Source organism: Chrysochloris asiatica, unplaced genomic scaffold (assembly GCF_000296735.1).
Source record: "Chrysochloris asiatica unplaced genomic scaffold, ChrAsi1.0 scaffold00109, whole genome shotgun sequence".
In the NCBI taxonomy this organism is placed as follows: domain Eukaryota; kingdom Metazoa; phylum Chordata; class Mammalia; order Afrosoricida; family Chrysochloridae; genus Chrysochloris; species Chrysochloris asiatica.
Window position 1 is genome coordinate 5,455,326 of NW_006408627.1, and position 19,432 is coordinate 5,474,757.

A 19,432-nucleotide genomic window follows, 5' to 3' on the forward strand; every position below is an offset into this window, starting at 1 on the left:
GATCGGGCAGTGTTTTGTTCTGCTCTGCATAAGGTTGCTATGAGTTGTTACCAACTCAACGGCACCTAACAACAACAACCACTTACAAAATGGACTCATGGTGTGGTGCTGTAGGATAAGCACTGTACTGCTAACCACAAGGTCAGTGTTTCAAACCCACCAGCTACTCCAAGAAAGCTCTATACAGGGTGGCTATGAGTTGGAATTGACTCAACAGCATTTAACAAGAACAGGAATAACATAAAATATGGACAGTTTCTGTTTTATTTCCTTGTTAAATACCCGGCTTTTAGTTTTCTTTGTTACAAAATCTTTAGAATTTTTATGTAATCCATGAGAACCCAGTCCCAAACTCAATTAAAAAATGATAATATATTAAAATAAGTGACTAATACTTTGATCTTCCAACAAATGCATTAGCAAGCAAGAAAACTTGTTTTCTAGTTCTGGATATTGAGCAGTAAATCTTTTGTCTTCCATTTTAAGTCACCATCATTAATTTTCTTATTAATATGAATTTTTAATTAAAGAGTCTCTGAGTTAATCCTCTGCTTTTCAAAACTTGCAATAGTATAGAAACACTGGCTTATAAAGTCAGGAGAACTATTCAATATCAGACTGAAATCAAAGTTTTCAGTCATCTACTTGATAAGGTGGACTGCTATGCTCACACATTTTCCAAAACTAGTGCAGAAAAAGAGAGAATAGTCAAGAAAAACATGATACCCAATCGCCTATCTTTTACTGGGGGCTACGGTCATTTTCCAAGCTATTAGGTGAGTCATTTTATTCCTGTAATTGAAATTAATAAAACATTAGCTTCAATTATCAGATCCTTATCTCCTAAACAATCTAATTAAATCATATATAGAGAAGAATATTCAAAACATATAAAATCAGAATGAGAAGGGAGCAGAAAGACGAACTGGACCACCTCCTTGCTTTACAAATGAAAAAATAAAGGCCCAAGGAGGGAGAATTTTTATCTAATTGAGTCCTGCACATTCCTCAAGATCATTCTTGGCTGATCACAAATAAATTTTATTTTGAAATTCAGAATTACAATTTCTTATCAAAAAGTATGTTTCATTTATGTATGTTATTGGTGTTAGAGATCTGCAAAGGGATGGGGTAAGAGGGATTGTGCGGGACCCATAATGTTGCTTCCTGATATGGATTTTCACTTTGTGAAAATCAATCACACCACACAGATATGATTTCTGCCTTTTTCAGTATACATATTCTACTTCAATAAATTATAACAGAATGCTTAGTGATAACTGTCATGATAGAATGAGAATGAAACCATGCTCACCTTTTATTGAGCACATACTACTTGCAAAGCATTGTGATGTATACTGATAATACAACAATAAATGACACCAAAAGCTCTGCCTTTAATGGTCTCACAGCTAATGGAGAGGCAGCCATGCGAACAGGTACTGAAAGTGCAGCGCTCATGGCAGAAGTGTGATGAGAAATAGCTCAGACAGAAAAGATGTTTGGATTTCTTCTGCTGTCATTCTCTATATACATTTCACAGAGCCTCCAACGGTGCCATGTTGGAGCAGAGCATCTGGAGGTTTACCACCTCCATGGACCTAAGGAGACACTATTAGGAGGGCCCAGGGAAGAATTTGCCATTTTCCGTGGAAAACAAGTGGTGGTTACTAATTATGATGACTGTATATTTGGGGTCTGGATTTGCTGCCCCTTTCTTTATAGTAAGACACCAACTCCTCAGGAAGTAAGCAAGTTTTAAGTTCATCCATGAAGCAGATAAGAGTTTTAAGAAGTCCAGCCTCTGAAATATGGATCAAACTCTTGTTGAACCTCATATAGCATACTGGTTGTGTTTGTAAATAAACTTATTACATGAATGCTTAAAAAAAAAAGAAAATAAGAAAGAAAAGATGTTTGTTTCTTGTGCTGAAAGAAGAGTTGTTGTTAAGTGCTGTCGAGTGGGTTCTGACCCATCGCGACTCTGTATAGGGTTTCCCAGGAACAGTTTGTGAGTTTGAACTGCTGACCTTGTGGTCAGTTCAGTGCTCATCATACAACACCACACCTCGTAGTGGCACCATGTACAAAAGCAGAAAATGTGGATGAGTAGAGGTTAGCCATTATGCAAGAGAGAAAGGAAATGAATAAGAAATGAGAAGGAATGGCATTTTGAGTAGTGCACTTTGATTGAACTGACTGAAAACGTAAATCAGATTGTGTTGTTGTTATGTGTCGTGGGGTCTATTCCGACTCATAGCCACCCTGTACAGGGTTTCCGAGGCTGTAAATCTTTACAGGAGCAGAAAGTCTCATCTTGCCCGCGTAACAGCTGGTAGTTTCGAACTGCTGACCTTGCGGTTCACAGCCCAATTCGTAACCAAAATCAGATTATACAGTGATAACTAATGCCAAACTTAGAAATTTGTACTCCAGAATGAACCACATGAAACAGAAGAGTGATGTGATCTAATCGACATTATAAAACGATAGTTTTGACTACAAAATGTAATCCTGAATTAGAATGAGAAGAAGACTGAAAAAGGGAAGATGGCAAAACAAAGAGGCTATTGAGGTGGTTAAAGTAGGGTCTGGATTAAAATTTTGGAGGAGATAGAAAGGTCAGCTTAGATTTTTAAAAAGATGTAGGAAGCAAAATGAACAGAACTTAGTAAGATAAGAATGAGAGAGTGAGGAGAATTTAACTAAATTTGGGGCTTGAAAAAAAATGAAAGAAACTAGTGGGTGAAGATGTCAGGTTCAAGTTTAAATATTTTGAATTTGAGATGCCTAGAAGACTTTGCTATGGAGATAGTAATTATTCAGACACACCAGTCAAAGGAAAACTGTTACCATGTTAGTCAGTTTATATCTTTTCACTGCTCAAACCCTACAATGGCTCCAATATCACTTGAAGTAAAACTAAAGTCCTCACAATGCTCTGGTAGTGTCAGAGATTGAATCCTATCTCCCTCAAACCATACGTCTACTTGGCTAGACCAGGATTCTCAGTGGCTTGGCAGTTATGTAACAGTGCAATCACCTCCCTACCTCTATGATTTGATCAGATATAATTAGACTATGTGTTATTAATCTTCACTTCTATGATACTCATGAAGCTAGATGCAATTTTCAGGATTAGGTTTTATCTTGAGTCTATTTCTTTTGAGATACAAACTTGATTAAACAAGCAAACAGAGCTCAGAGAGACCTATACCACCAGGGTAGAATGAGGAGTAGATGCATTCTTTGGACATAGCTCCAGAGAAAGAGGAATGCCAAGATACATGAAGATCTCCAAGGAATGCTGGATCTACAGATGCTAAAAGGAGGCAAGGACCTATCTCCAGACCTGACAGAAAGATAAAACCTTCCCCTAGAACTGGTACTCTGAATTTGGACTTCTATCCTTCTGAACTATGAGAGAGTAAATTCCTGATTGTGAAGACAACCACTTGTGGTATTTTTGTTACAGCAGCACTAGACCATTAGGACAGGTAGATTATATAACCAAGCACCTCACAACTATCTTAACTCATTCTCCACTCTTCCTTGCCTCATTCTTTCTACTACAGCCACATTGGTATAGTAGTTCTTCACAGACACCAGACACACTCCAATCTCAGGGTCTTATGAACATGTTCTTTCCTTAGCTTGAACCTGCTTCACATCTTCCCTCAAATACCACCCTCTCAGTGAGGTGATGTTTACATTTAAGGTGATGGGTAAAACTTGCTATCAACCCATCCCAACATTCTACATTCCACACTCTGTCGATTGAACTGTGTCTTATGAGCTTATCATTTATTTATCTATTAGATATAACTGTGGTACACAACTTACCTACATTTCAGATACTTTAAATTTCCAAAATACAAAGTTTAAAATATGCCACTATAAATGATCACACCTACTTGAAGAAGGGTCATCCCAGTGTTTTAATTCACAATACATTCCAATAGTGAATAAGGGAACTGTCATCTGAAAAGCAACGATAATAAAAACTGCCTGCTTGAATTTTAAAGTCATGTGGTACTGTAGGATAAGCACCGGACCACAAGATCAGTTTGAACTGCAAGGTTGGCAGTTCAAATGCATCAGCTGCCCCTCAGAAACCATGCACAGAGTCACTTTGAGTCAGAAATGACCCAACAATATTTAACAAAAATAACAGGATGCTTCCAGTGAACATCAGAGACGGACTATATAATGTGACACAAAGTGTGCATATTCATTTTCTGATTCCTAGATGACTTGATGAGACAAGAAAATGTTAGCAGAAAATTTAAAAGCTTTAGGAGAGATGATCAAAGGGCTGAGCTTGAGTGTCCTTGCTTTAATTATTTTGAATTGTCATTATGTGATCTTTTTGAAGCTGATAAATTCCCCTTTTTAAATTAATCTGTAAATCTGAAGAACTGTAATTTACACTCCTTATCCTTGAGCACTGATATAATAGTTTCTCTGTAACACTTTCCAATACCTAACATTCAGAAATTTACTCACACTGTGGAATAGATGTAGAATTTTTCCGCTTCTTTATAAGAATCTAGCTTTCTCCTAGAAATCTACTAAGACATTTCAAATCATTATATGCTTCTGAAAATCCAAGTCTGTACTTACAGCCAAGTTAGTGAAAACATATGACTTCAGTAAGTCATATCCAATACCCTGTGTAGCTTGCTCTTTTAATCTTGTGTATATGTCATGATGCTAACTATGTTGTTGTTGTTGTTGTTAAGTACCTTCGAGTCAGTTCTGACCCATAGCAACCCTAAATAGGAATTATAGAGGCATGGCTGGTAAGCTTAACCACTAAACATGTGGCTTAAACTGACTTTGTAGTCCAGCACATTAACCCACAGCACCACATCAAGAGTTTTTTATATAGTCTATATTCTAATTGCTTTGAAAACAGTGGTTTGCTGAATTCAATACAAATCGCATGACTGCTAATTCTTAGTAAGTAAACCATACCTTTATCTTTAGATTCCCTGGTGATACAAATGGTTAATGTGGAAATTTTCTAATAAGAAGGCAGTTAAGTCTACTCAAAAACATATTGGCAGATCTACTTCCAAAAGTTGAATCATTGACATATTCTGAAGTACAGTCCTGCTCTAATGCACACGGGATCACCATGAGTTGGAACAGACTCAATGGGAACTGGTAGTAGTGGTAGATCTATATTTAATTATTTTGATGTGTAAGTCAGACTCTCAAAAACGGTGTTATGTGGACCAATAAAACAATACAAGTGTGAAATTTAAAACTATTGACTCTAAACCTAGTTCTGTCACAAACTGTGCAATCGTAGGCAAATTCACTTAATTCTTTATGGTCTAAATTTTCTTATTTACCAAATGAAAAAGTCAAGTATGGGATGCTTATGAAATCCATTACAACCCTAAAAATACCTGAGTCTAACTATTTCCTAGATATTTTGTCTGTAATTAGTTTATATGACCACCTGTTTGGCAGAATATACACTCTTGGAATAAACAGGCAAAGGTAATTTCTTACTCACTAGACTTGATTAGTAGACAATCGTGTGTTCTTCCACTTGATTATTTTTTCTTTAAAATTTGAAACACCATTACATAGTAAAAAAAAAAAAAAAAAAAATTACATGATCCAGATGATTTAAAAATTCAAGGTGTTGAAGACAACAAAACCTTCAGTTATGATGCCATGTTATATTATGTTTTATGTTATGAGATACACTTCTCTATAAGATAAATATTGAGTCACAAGGTTGGCAGTTAGAGCCCACCAGCTGCTCCATGGGAGAAAAATGAGGCATTCTGCTCCAACAAAGATTTACAGCCTCAGAAACCCTATACCGTGTCACTAAGAGTCAGAACCAACTCAACAGCACCTAACAACAAACAAACCTTCTTAGAATCTATTCCTTATTTTTACCTTATTAACACAACTTTAATTTTGGTTAAATGACAATTAAAAATATATATAACTGGCACTTCAATAGTGCTTACCATGTATTCTTCATGTTTATATGTAATGACTTTCATATCACAGTAACTTTAAGATGTAAGACTTATCACCACCCATCCCTACAGAGGAATAGTTAAACTTGGATTAATGTAGGTTCACAGAGAAAGGAAACAGAAGAGGTGGGATTCTATCACAGGCAGTGAGGTACCACACTAAAATTCTCTTAACCACCATACCTCATGTGCTAGTTTCCTCGGGATGCTGTAACAAAAACACATATTGAGTAGCTTATAAAAAGAGAAATTCATTGTCTCTACAGCCCTGGTGTGGCACTATAGAATCAGCACTGGACTGGGATCCACAAGGTCCCCAGATCAAACCCACCAGCAGCTCCTCAGTAACTGTATACATGGTTGATATGAGTCGGAATCGACTCAATGGCACTTAACAACAGTTCTGAAATCTAGAAGAAAAAAACAGCATATCAGCCAGGCTGATTCATTTTAAGAAACTTGAAAGAGAATGTGCCCTGTGTTTCTCTCATAGTTTCTGGTACCTTTGTTGTTAAGTGCCATTGAGTCAGTTCTGACCCACAGCGACCCTATATAGGATTTCCGAGGAGTGACTGGTTAGTTTGAACCACCGACCTTGCAGTTCAAATGGCTTTGCAGTCTGGTGCATTAACCCACAGTGCCACACCAGGACTCCTTTAGGCATGTCTTATCAAATGTCATCCATCTTCCTTTATCTTCCAGTCTCTCTGTATCTTCTCTTCTTATATAAGGACACCAGTTATCTAGATTCGGGCACACCCTATTCTAGTATGGCCTCATGTTAAGCTATGTGGTACCTTGAATTTACTTAATATGGGTTTCCTATCCAATGTCTTTTCATTCCCACCAAGTGATTGAGTGAGATCATGCAAATAGGGTGAATAGGATTCTAATATTGGAACTGGTTAGTTTTACTATCTCGCTAAGCTTAAAAGAACCATTTCAGAAACAGGAACAGATGATCTCAGGACCATTAAGAAAGAAGAGGCCGCTGCCCCCACCGTAGCCATTGCTGGGTCGGCTGCTTCCACCTCTGAGCAGAAGATGCTGTGCCTCCCACATGCATTGACCTTAGCAAACCTGTAAGGAATATCTTCACCAAGGGTTATGGATTTGCCTTAATAAAACTTGATTTGAAAACAAAATCTGAGAATGGACGGGAATTTACAAGCTCAGGCTCAGCCAACACTGAAACCACCATAGTGACGGGCAGTCTGGAAACCAAGTACAGATGGACCAAATACAGGCTGACATTTATGGAGAAATGGAACACTGACAACACTCTAGGCACCAAGATTACCGTGGAGAACCAGCCTACCCGGAGACTGAAGCTGACTTTTGATTCATCCTTCTCACCTAACACTGGGAGAAAATATGTTAAAATCAAGACAGGGAATAAGCGGGAGCACATTAACTTGGTTTGCACATGGATTTTGACATTGCCGGGCCTTCCATCCTGCATGCTCTGGTGCTGGGTTATGAAAGCTGGCTGGTGGGCTACCAGATGAACTTTGACACCACCATGTACCGCATAACCCAGAGCAACTTTGCGGTTGAATACAAGACTAATGAATTCTAGTTTCACACTAATGTTGGGTCAGAGTTTGGTGGTTCCATTAACCAGAAGGTGAACAAGAAGTTGGAGACTGCTGTCATTCTTGCCTGGACAGCAGGAAATAGTAACACTTGCATTGGAGTCGCAGCCAAGTATCAGATCGACCCTGATGCCTGCTTCTTGGCAAAAGTGAACAATTCCAGCCTGATAGGTCTAGGATACACTCAGGCCAGGTATCAAACTGACACTATCAGCTCTGCTGGATGGAAAGAATGTCAACACCGGTGGCCACAAGCTTGGTCTAGGACTGGAATTTCAAGCATAAATGAATATTGTACAATCATTTACTTTTAAACTATTTTGCAGCATAACTACCTTCAGAACTGTAGTATACCTTTTAATGTTGTATGTCTGGGATGTAAATTTTGCTCAATATCATGTCAGACCTCCAGATTAAAATGATTCAGCTTTAGTGTTACCCCCTTCAGAGATATAGGAGAAACCCAGTTCTAGAAAGCTCCTTCAGCTGTAGACTTTGGGGAGGGGTGGGGGGGAATTTGGTAGCTCCTCCAGAGAAGTCAGGTGTGTTTTTTGTATTATTATTTTTTTTATCTAGAAATGGCTGCAAGTAGAAGCTGATAACTGTAGGCACTTTGTAAATGTATATTGAGTAAATGAATGAAATAGTGACTTCCTGAGAATTGAATCTTGCTTTCCTAACCCTAACTGAGGAGAAGCTCATTGCTTGGTGGTATGTACAAACCTGTCTGAAAGGGACAGATCTTCATGACCAGTTTCCACCCCAATCCATCACCTCTCTATACCAAAAATACTCTTCAAGGTGTGGTAACTGATTTTTTGTGTGCCATTTTGGGCTGGAGAGGGTGGATGTGATGAATCCAATAATTCAGGACCTTAATTCCTTCTGTGTGGTCTGGTGCCCTTGCACTAGAATATGAAATAGCTTCCAAGAGCTCTAGCTGGAATCTGGGAAGGGTCTCTGTGACTAATCACTTGGTGACAACACTCAGAATCTAATTTGGACTTGTGTTGTATTCATCACTCAATCTATTTTTTAGCCACTTACTGAGTACATTTTAGAGTTTTCCATTTTGTGTGGAATTAGATCCTCCCCTTCAAATGCTGTAATTAACATCATTTAAAATAAAACTTGAATAAAATATTGAAACCTCAAAAAAAAAAAAAAAAGAAAGAAGAGCATGAGTAGAACATGAGATCTCTACCTAGAAAAGTGGCAACAGCAGTGGTGTTGGCAGAGGCAGTGGTATGGAGAGACAGAGCAAGAGTAGGCTTCTAGTACCATGGACAGAGTACAGCTGAGCGTCTATAGGCAGGACACTGGCTTGAAGAATGTGCCTCTGGGGCATTTACGGACTGGATAGAGGAGATTTCTAATGCTTTCCCTGAGTAAGGCAGAGGCTGAGGGGTCACATGAGTAAAAAGTGAAGACAAGTGTAAGGAGTATGTGCAGTATGACAGAGAAGCGGCATTCCTAATTTGAAAACTGCTACATCCTGAGTTGTTTCTGATCCTGTTACCCTATTCACTCCCCTAATAAGCCCCCAAATTGTGAATATTGTTATGAGTTCTGTGAAGCTGTTACAGTGAATTATCAGACCTAGATGTGAAGCAGCAAGTGTTGTGGGAGGAATGGTTGGTGTCCGAATAGGGTAAAGAAGGTTGTAGGATGGAGGCATGTCTGACCTCCACTTCACAGGAATCTGCTTTGTGCTGCTTTTGAACTTGAATCTTCTTTCCCCTTGTGAAGCCAGAGGAAGTTAGACATGGCCCCCACAAGGTTTTTGCAGCTAACTGATAATATCTTTAAAGACTCTAGTTCCAAACTAAATCCTGTTCACAGGTACCGTGGGTTAGGACTTAAACATATGTTTGTTTAAAGTTTTTATTGTGAATTGGGTGATAGTTTACAAAGGAGACTATCAGCTTTACATTCATCCTATCGTATTTCATTTCATTACAATGATTACAATCCCCTCCATATATCATCATTTAACAGCATTTGCTTCCATTCCTTCTGTTTTTTTTCTTTTTGTTACTGTTGTTGTTGTAGTTTGTTTTTTTTGGATGTACACCAAAGCACTCAGGAATATACAACCATTTAAACAACCAAAGGGCACAGCCCATAAGTCTGTCCCCTGGCCATCAGCACACAGTCCCTCTCTCTCCCTGAGTCCAGGGTCTCCATCTCTCTCTATGTCTTTGTCTCTGTCTCCATCTCTGATGCCACTGCTTCTCTGGATAGGGCCCCGCACTCCACTCTTCTCCCTTGATGATCCCAGAGACCTCTATTCCTGGACTGCAAGATCTACCACTCCCCTCCTTTTGTTACAAAACATCTACCTTTACATTTGCACACTCACAATCAGTCCTGATACCAATTATTTGCTATTGAACCACAAGAGTCTTATACCCACACCTCCTTACATCAGCCTCATCCAGACAGGTTGGAAACCACTCAGTAGAGATTATACCTTCCCCAGAACCCTCTGAAACTAGGCTCCCTCTTGAAAGCTTGTAAGCCAGTCACTTCTTGCCTTTGTAGTCTCCCCATTTTGGGTAGCCAATGTCTAAGTTTCCCATCACCATCTACCCTGTGTACTGAGGGGGTGGGAATGATCCTTGCTGTAAAGATTTGTTCCCCCTTTTGAGCTACTGCATTCATAAATATAGGTCAAGTTCATCAAATTGTAGCGGGTTACTTTTTTTTTTTTTTTCATCTTCTTTCTTCCTCTAGTTGCATTCTGATCATCCAGACATTGAAGCCAGGTCAAATTGGTGTTATCTGCAAGTATGGGTGTTCTTGTGCATCTCCCCTCACATCATACCAGCTGGATTCTTCATTCTGCACTCTAGTCCTCTGTGGTCATGTCCCTATCCCAGGGTCCTGGAGTCCCCAGGTCTCAACATACTGCTGGCCAACCAGGTCTCAATCCAGGTGGACAGGGGTCTGTTGAATGTGATGGGACTTCGCTCACAACTTCATTGCTGTTTTTCCCCCACTTCCCCTTATCAGTAGACCAATGTGGTCACTAGCAAGACCATATTCCTGCTCATGTATTTCCCTTGAGTTTCAGTCTTGAAAGGGGGTTTGTCCTGAGGGGACCCAACCGCTTGCCCTAATGGCGCCCTTGTGAATAACTTGCTTGTTCTTGTAGTAGTCAATTGGACTGCTATTATTATTTTGTTATTTTCCTGATGGTCTTTCTTTCAAGAAGTATTTTCTGTTCTCCTAGCTGTTCCAGGCTGGTCTGCTTGTCCTTTTAAATGGAAATTCCCCACCTCAGAAAATTCTGGATAGGGATCTGGATTCCACCTATGGTTGTATGCAATGCAAAGGCTCCACAGGAAGCCTCCTTCCCTGGGCAAGTTGCAGTCCCATCATAAGTATTCCAATCAGTTATAGACTGAAGATGGACTTAACAAGCTTTCTTTCGTGATGTTAAACATATGTTTTTGAAGTACACAATTCAATCCATAATACCTTCTCATAATTAACCTCGTAGACCCTATAACTTTGGAGGGACTTTGATTATTTAAACCCCATTGTCAATCATTAGATGGCTTTTCTTTATAACTCTGATGGTTCAGGGTAGTGCACAGCATAAGACGGACAAATCAGACTAAAGAGAAGTACATTTGCTCCATGCTAAAAAGTGAGTTTTATTCCTGCTTCAACTGGATGGGGTAAGGACAAATGTTGCTCTTGGCAGCCATCTACCAATCTCAAAGGAAGTCAATCTGTAGTCAAAGCTCACACAGAGAAAGAGTCAAAGGATCATGATGGCATGAAAGTGGAGCCCTCGTTTTACTGTATATTTTCAGTCTGTTCTATCTTTTCAATTTCATTTTTGCAGGATAATAAATTTACTTACTTTGTAAGCCACGTTTAGTCAGAGTGTTTCTTTCTTTTACCTGAAAGTATCTTGACAAATATTGGTGTTATTAAGCACCGTATGTACAAATCCTGAATTGTCAACAATCATTGTCTAAACTAATACGTGCTTCCTCTCTGTCCTGATCTCCAGATGAGTTAAATACAAAGTTTATTTTAATGTTGTTAAATCTATATCACTGAGTCATTCCCTTCCCAGGATACATTCATTCTACAAAGATTTATTGAGAACTTACTCTGGGTCTGTTATCCTAAGTTCTGGATTAGCAAGATAAATGAGTTGTAGTCCCTACACTCACAGAATTAAAGTCTAGAAAGAAAAAAAGACATAAGAGCATAAGTTGGCAAAGTACCATAACATGAGTTGTTAAGTGCCATCGAGCTGGTTCTGATTCACAGTTACCCTGTATAGGGTTTCCGGGCAGAGATGAGGAAGCTTGACTCACTGGACCCTGTGGTTCAAACTGACCTTGCAATCCAGTGAATTAACCTGCAGCACCAGACCAGGACCATACCAGTGTTGTTGTTGGAGTCGGTTCTGACTCATAGCGACCCTGCACAGGGTTTCCGAGTGCTGTATATATTAGCAGTGAACACAGAAAGTAGAACTGATAACATGTTTTGGGAGGGCTTTGTAACAGTGAGCACCTCCAGAGCTGCATCAGTCTGTTGAAACAATTCAATGTCGTTTCGTATGTACATGAGAGTTAGAAAATAAATAAGGAAGACTATAGAAGGAGCTCTGGTAGCGTAGTGGTTACGAATCAGGCTGCGAACCTAAAGGTCAGCGGTTCAAAACTACCAGCTGCTCCGCGGGAGAAAGATGAGGCTTTCTACTCCCGTAAGGATTTAAACCCTCGGAAACCCTTTACAGGGTCGCTATGGGTCGGAACCGACTCGACGGCACGTAACAACAACAACAATAGAAGAATTAATGCATTTTGATTTGGTGTTGTTGAAAACACTGAAAAAAGAACAAACTATTCTGTCTGGAAGAAATACAACCAGAATGATCCTTCAAAGGAAAGATAGTGAGATTTTGTTGGAGGGACTTTGATTATTTAAACCCCATTATCAATAATGGGGTTTGGAAAGGTTGTCAGGAGGGATCAGTCCTTGGACAAGGACATCATGGTTCATAATATGGAAGGTCAGTGAAAAAGAAGACCCTCAATGAGATGAATTGTCATGGTGGCAGCAACAATTGGCTCAAACGTAACAATTTTGATGGTGGCACAAGCCCAGGCAGCGCTTCATTGTGTTGTGTATGGAGTCTCTATAAATCAGTACTGACACGATGGCACCTAACAACAATATGAGGCTGAACCAACTCAAAGGCACCTAACGATACCAATTGGAAGAGGAAATGTTTTTAGGCAAAAAGATGCCAAATAGTATAAGAAGGTTTTAGGAATATTTAAGAATGGCTAAGTATTTCACATAATGAGGTGCTTCAAAAAAGTAAGAGAGGAGATAAGTTCTAAGGTTTTAAGACTCAAAAGTGCTGGGTTTTTGTTTTCATATTTCAAGTAGGTTTTCAACACACATGGCAACATTATCCTCTGTTTGGTTAATAGAGCCAAATAAAGGGTCATAATTGCATTTCTTATTTCATAATCCATTATGAGAAACAAAAGATTCAAAAGACATCATCACTGTCAAGATGTCTGTGAAACTATGTGGTTTCTTTCTTGACAATCATAACTTTCAGTACTTCACTGGTACTCTATTTATATTTTTATGCTACAATATACCAGTCAGATTTTAGATATTATTTGAAATTTTCTGGTTATTTAAGGATTAAACTAAGTTTTTTAACTTCTTTCCTATAAAACCAACTTGCAACTTTGAATTAGATATAAACTGTATGCTAACCCAGACAATCCAGAGAACTTGACAAGAGAACTCAATAAAGTTTAAAGGAAAAATAAAAAATCTCAAAGCATACTTTTACTAATTATCTTGTATATGCATGTTACCTTGTTGTTAAGTGCCATCGAATCAATTCCAACCCATAGTGACCCTGTATAGAGTTTCCAAGGATTAGCTGGTAATCTTGAACCACCAATCTTGCAGTTCAAATGACTTTGCAGTCTGACGCATTAGTCCACAACACCATACCAGGGCTCCATGCATGTTATAAGCACTGGGTATTTTATGAGAAAGTAGTTTATAAATGAGTAGATTTGAAATAATTAACTAATAATGTACCAATGTCTATAGCCAGAAAAGAGTTTTGATGAAATCAGAGAGGAAGCTTCATAGAGTTTATTATGACTCCATCAAGAAGAATCTTTCTAAAGTCAATATGAAAGGGACAAAGAAATCAGATTACTGGAAACAAAATATTTAGGCGCAATTAATGGGAATGTGAAAACAATGTCACAAAACAAAATGCATATGAATTACTGAATGGAAAACCAATTTGCTCTGTAAACTTTCATCCAAATCAGATTAAAATGTTGTTTGTTTGTTTTTTAGTGAAAAATGTAACCAATGTCGCTGAACAATATGTTTAATAATTGTCAAATGGGAATCTAACTTGTATAAACTTGTATAAACTTTCACTGAAAATAATAAAATAGTATTTATATTTAAAAAAAAAAAAAAGGCAGCAGAAGAATCCTTCTCAGGTCAGACTTAACCAAGTAGATCTTCTTCCATATCTAAACTGAGAGATGGGCCACAGATATTCTTCTACCATAACACAGAGAGAACTAGTAAGGTTCACCCCCAGGGAGAGGCCTGAAGAAGTAATAGAAGACTCAAAAAAAACCAGTGATGCTATTTCTAAAGACCAGCTGACCTGCAAATTTTACTATATATTTTTTTAAATATTAAAAAATTTAAACATTAAAATTTGAAATTAATCCATAAATTTCAGCATTACAATGGTAAGAATGTGTTGCAATGAAGACACTAAAATGTAAATTTTGAATACATTCAGAAAGACTAGGTGAGAAGGCTCTGAAATTATTATTAATTATTATTATTATTATTTTTTTTTTTCTTTTCAAATCTGCTTTTTATTTATTTATTTTTAAGGTTTTTGTTGTGGATTGAGTGAAAGTTTTCAGGGCACATCATCGGTTTCACATTCAAACATTCTGAAATTATTTTTAAAAGTATAATTTAGTAGGGTTAGCACCTGACCTCAAGGTCAGTTTGAACCACAAGGTCACCAGTTTAAATTCACCAGGTGAGTACTCCTTAGAAATGTTATACAGGGTCTGCTATGGTCTGAAAAAATAAAGAAGAACAGTCTAAATAGAACTAAGAAAATTCCCTTAACTATTCCAACTTCTGATTTCTATCAGTTCCCAGTGAGGAAGAACTGATAACTAGAATCAGAATATAGATAGATAGATAGATAGATAGATAGATAGATAGATAGATAGATAGATAGATAGATAGATAGACAGATTTCAGATACATGTGACAAAACAGTGGCTAAAATAAACAGTTTATTTTTATCATTTCAAAAGACATCTGGAGGTGGGTGGGTGCTGCCGCCGTTGACTTAATTATGTAAGACCAGTATCTGATTCTCTTGTGCAGACTCCTTCGTTATCGCAGGTTGGTTGTCATAATTCTAGGCATTACAAGAAGCAGGTATGAACCTGTGTCAGACAAATTGTTTCCTTCTATTTGGAAAGTGAATTTTCTCTGACACTGACAGCGTACTTCGGCTTGGATAGAACCATGTCACAAGGTCACCACTTTCAGCAAAGTTGGCTGGGAATGAGGTTTTCTTTTTTAAATGTCGTTTTCCAATCTTTGTAGTGCAGGAAGGCAGGAGTGAAGAAGGCTTGGAGATAACTTGGAATCAGTAAGAACCATTTTGGTCTTTGTATAGAAGCTTCAGTAACTGACCAGGATAGGAGGTAGAGTTGTGGTCCATATACTGAGTCTGAATCCTTTTCAGCTAATCTTTTTTGTTGTTTGCATTAACCAGTCTTTCCAACTATTAATAAACATAGCTATCTACCTAGATAAATGCCTTAATGGCAACTTCAGTTAAGATGCTTATACTCTGGGTGTGCACAACAGAAAATAAACATACTTATGATTGTACATTAATGTCTTAACAAAGTTCATTCCTGACAGCGTAGCTTGCAGACAATACAACCATAATTGTTGTTGTTAAGTGCCAATGAGTTGGTTTCAACTCATAGCAACCTTATATACAACAGAACAAAACACTGCCCAGTCCTCTGCCAACCTCACAATCATTTCTATGCTTGAACCCCATTGCTGTTGCCACTGTGCCAATCCACATTATCAGGGTCTTTCTCTTTTATGCTGACCCTCAACATTGCCAAACATGATATCCTTCTCCAGGGACTTGTCGCTCCTGATAACATGTATGAAGAATGAGAGAAAGTCTGGCCATCCTGACTTCTAAGGAGCATTCTGTTTGTACTTCTTCCAACACAGATTTGTTTGTTCTATGGCAGTCCATGGTACTTTTAATATTCTCCTCCAACACACCACTCATCTGTCAGTTTGTCATGCTGTGGTGACTTGAGTGTTGCTGTGATTCTAGAAACTGTGCCATCAGCATTTTAAATATCAGCAGATCCACCCACGGACAGGTTTCAGATGAACTTCCAGACTAGGACTAGGAAAAGCAGAGACAGACTACTTCCAAATATTTAGTCACTGAAAGTCTTATGAATAGCAGTAGAACACTGTCATATAGCACCAAAATATTTAATGTTGCAACATGATGAGGAGCACAAGATTATTGCCAGTTAGGTTGTAGGAAGATGAGCTCAGGTTGCAAGATACTCAAAATACGACTGGGGAAGAGCTGCTTCCTCAAAGTAGAGTTGACCATAACACAAATGGAGGAAAGCTTTCAGGACTTTCATTATTTTCATGGAGCACAACTCAATCTGAAGAGAAAGACCTTTAAACATCCATTAATAATTGGAACATGGAATATACAAAGTATGAATCTAATAAAATTGGAAGTTGTCAAAAATGAAATGGAATGCATAAACATCCATATCCTAGGCATAACTGAGTTGAAAGGGACTCGTATTGGCCATTTCAAATCTGACAATCACATGGTTTACTATGCTGGGAATGACAAATTGAAGAGGAGTGGCATCACATTCTTCATCAAAAAGAACACTTCAACATAAGTGCAACCCTGTCTGTGATAGGATAATATTTATATGTCTATAAGGAAGACCAATTAACACAACTATTATTCAAATTCACATACCAACCACTAAAGCCAATTATTAATGGATGTTTCCAGCTGTTTCTCCTTGTTTTGGGTTGTGCTGATCAGCAAGTGAAGGTCCCAAAACCTTAACTTCATTCGTGTCATCACAGTCAGTCAAATAAACTTTAAGAAGATAGCTCTACCCCAGTCCTATTTTGAGTGCCTTCCAACTTGAAGGGTTCATCTGCTGGCACCATATCTGACAATATCTGTGGTGCTCTTTATCATGTTTCAATATTCAATAATCTGGTACTACTTGACAGTGTTTAGTTGCAATTCATAAGGTTTTCAGAGAGTAAATATTGTAAAGTAGTCTATCTCTCCTTCTTCTTTAGTCTGGAAGCTCATCTGAAACCTGTTCACCATGAGTGAATCTACTAGTATTTAAAATACCGGTGGCATAGCTTCCAGAATCACAGCAACATGCAAGCTACAACAGTAAGACAAACTGATAGACAAGTGATAGATAACCTTAACGAGATTATTAAAGAAAGATGTTAAGGAGCCTTGTTGGTGCAAGAGTCAAGCAACTGGCTGCTATTTGAAAGGTTGGCTGTTCAAAACCACCCAGTTGCTCCACAGGAGACATACCTAGCCATCTGCTCCCATGGTGGTGGTGGTGTGCCGTGGAGTCAGTTCCAACTCATAGCGACCCTGTACGGGTCTCTGAGGCTGTAAATCTTTATGGGAGCAGAAAGCCTCATCTTTCTCCTGTGGAACAGCTGTTAGTTTCGAACTGCTGACCTTGAGTTAACAGCCCGACTCGTAACCACTACACTACCTGTGCTCCTTTCTGCTCCCTCATGACTATACAAAGTTCCCAGATTTTGAACAAGTTCCCTGTAAGTCAAATTTATAGGTAAGTTGGGACAGTTAGGTATGGTTTGTATCTAACGTCAGTATTTAGTATATATATATAGTGAATGCAATAGTGAGGGTTCTGTGTAAATTTGACCAGGCCAGGATTCCAATGGTTTAGCAGTTGAGATGTGCTTATTCCTATGCTGGTGGAACCTAATACAGGCACAGTCACTCTATGATGAGTGGCTATGAGCAGCCGATCAAATGAAGGAGTGTTTCCTTGGGGATGTGACCTCCTCCCAATAACAATCGCAAGCCATTCCTTGACAATAAACTTCACTTTATCTATATACATATATATACATTTCACTGTTTTTGCTTCATTGGTTTTGCCTAAGACATGTGGTACAGAGAGAGTGGAGTTCTAGAAAAACAAAATCACAAGGATGAGTTTTCTAAATTGATACTGAAGTCTGACTAATTTTAAAGGAGCTGATATAAGGTGGAGGTATGTCTAACATCTGCTTTGTAGGAATTAGCCTTTGATTTAATTTGAATTCAGTGCTCTTTCCCTATTGTGGAAGCCAGGTATGTCCCTCACTAGGTTTAAGTGGAGTCCTGGTGTGACACTGCAGGATAATATGCTGGACTGTAAAGTCAGTTTGAAGTGCAGAGTCAGCAGTTCAAACCCACCAGCTGTTCCTTGGAAACCCTACACAGGGTCTCTATGGGTCAGAACTGACTTGGTGGCACTTAACAACAACAATAACAAATTTAGGCAATTGCCATCAGGGAAATACTCCAAACTTATGAAAGTATGAAGTTGTGCAAGAGAAAGAACCAACCAAGCACCATAGGAAGTGAAACATTTGAATTTTAGATGGTTTGCTGTTGTTATTAGGTGCCCTGGAGTCGATTCCAACTCATAGAGACTTTATGCACAACAGAACGTAACACTGCCTGGTCCTGTGCCATACTCACAACTGTTGTTAAGCTTAAGCCCATTGCTGCTGCCACTGTGCCAATCCATCTCATTAGGAGTAGTCCTCTTTTTAACTGACCCTCCTCTTTACCTACCATGATGACCTTCTCCAGAGCCTGGTCTCTCCTGACAATATGCCTGAAACATGAGAGACAAAGTCTTACCATCCTGGAGGCCAAGGAGCATTCTCATTATACTTTTTCCAACACTTATAATACTTTCTCCAACACTTCTTTCTAGCACTTCGTGGTACTTTTAATTTGGATTTTGTACCTGAAATGACTGAAAGGAATGTAGGAGCTGATGTCACCACTCTGGTTAAACAGGATGGTTGATAGGGGACCAGGGCCTAGTGAAATGCACTATGACAGAGGCCCAAGGCCATATGCATATAAATTGGGTTAGAATAAGGGAGAAGAAAAGATTGAACTTGAGTGTTTTTAAAAAGTTTCTGTTTTTTAGTGTGTAATGGATATTGGTTTTTCCTGCCTATTATTGTAAAACAGAAAAATATGTGTGATAAAAATGTATAGATATATGTTATTATGCTTAGAATGTTTGCAAGCCCACCTGCAACCTATGCTTGATTGGATTTGCTAAAAACAGAATTATAATTTGCCCAGAAAAACTAGTATTTTGCTTTGTTGTTGTTGTTAAGTGCCGTCGAGTCAATTCCGACCCACAGCAACCCTGTATAGGATTTCCAAGGAGTAGCTGGTGAGCTTGAACCACCGACCTTGCAGTTCAAACAGCTTTCCAGTCTGGTGCATTGTTGTTGTTGTTGTTAAGTGCCATCGAGTCGGATCCGACCCATAGTGACCCTGTACAGGGTTTTCCGAGAGCAGAACGCCTCATCTTTCTCCCGCGGAGCGGCTGGTAGTTTCGAACTGCTGGCCTTAAGGTTCGCAGTCTGATT

General features: G+C 38.6%; 1 protein-coding gene and 1 pseudogene across 3 annotated transcripts in view; one reads left to right on the plus strand and one right to left on the minus strand.

Annotated features, from left to right (window-relative positions):
* Positions 1 to 7,888, plus strand: part of LOC102811399 — a 58,872-nt pseudogene extending 50,984 nt beyond the window's left edge.
* The window catches only part of MAPK10 (mitogen-activated protein kinase 10), a 513,930-nt gene that overhangs the window by 293,653 nt on the left and 200,845 nt on the right, over positions 1 to 19,432 (minus strand). The gene's annotated exons all lie outside the window — the stretch shown is intronic.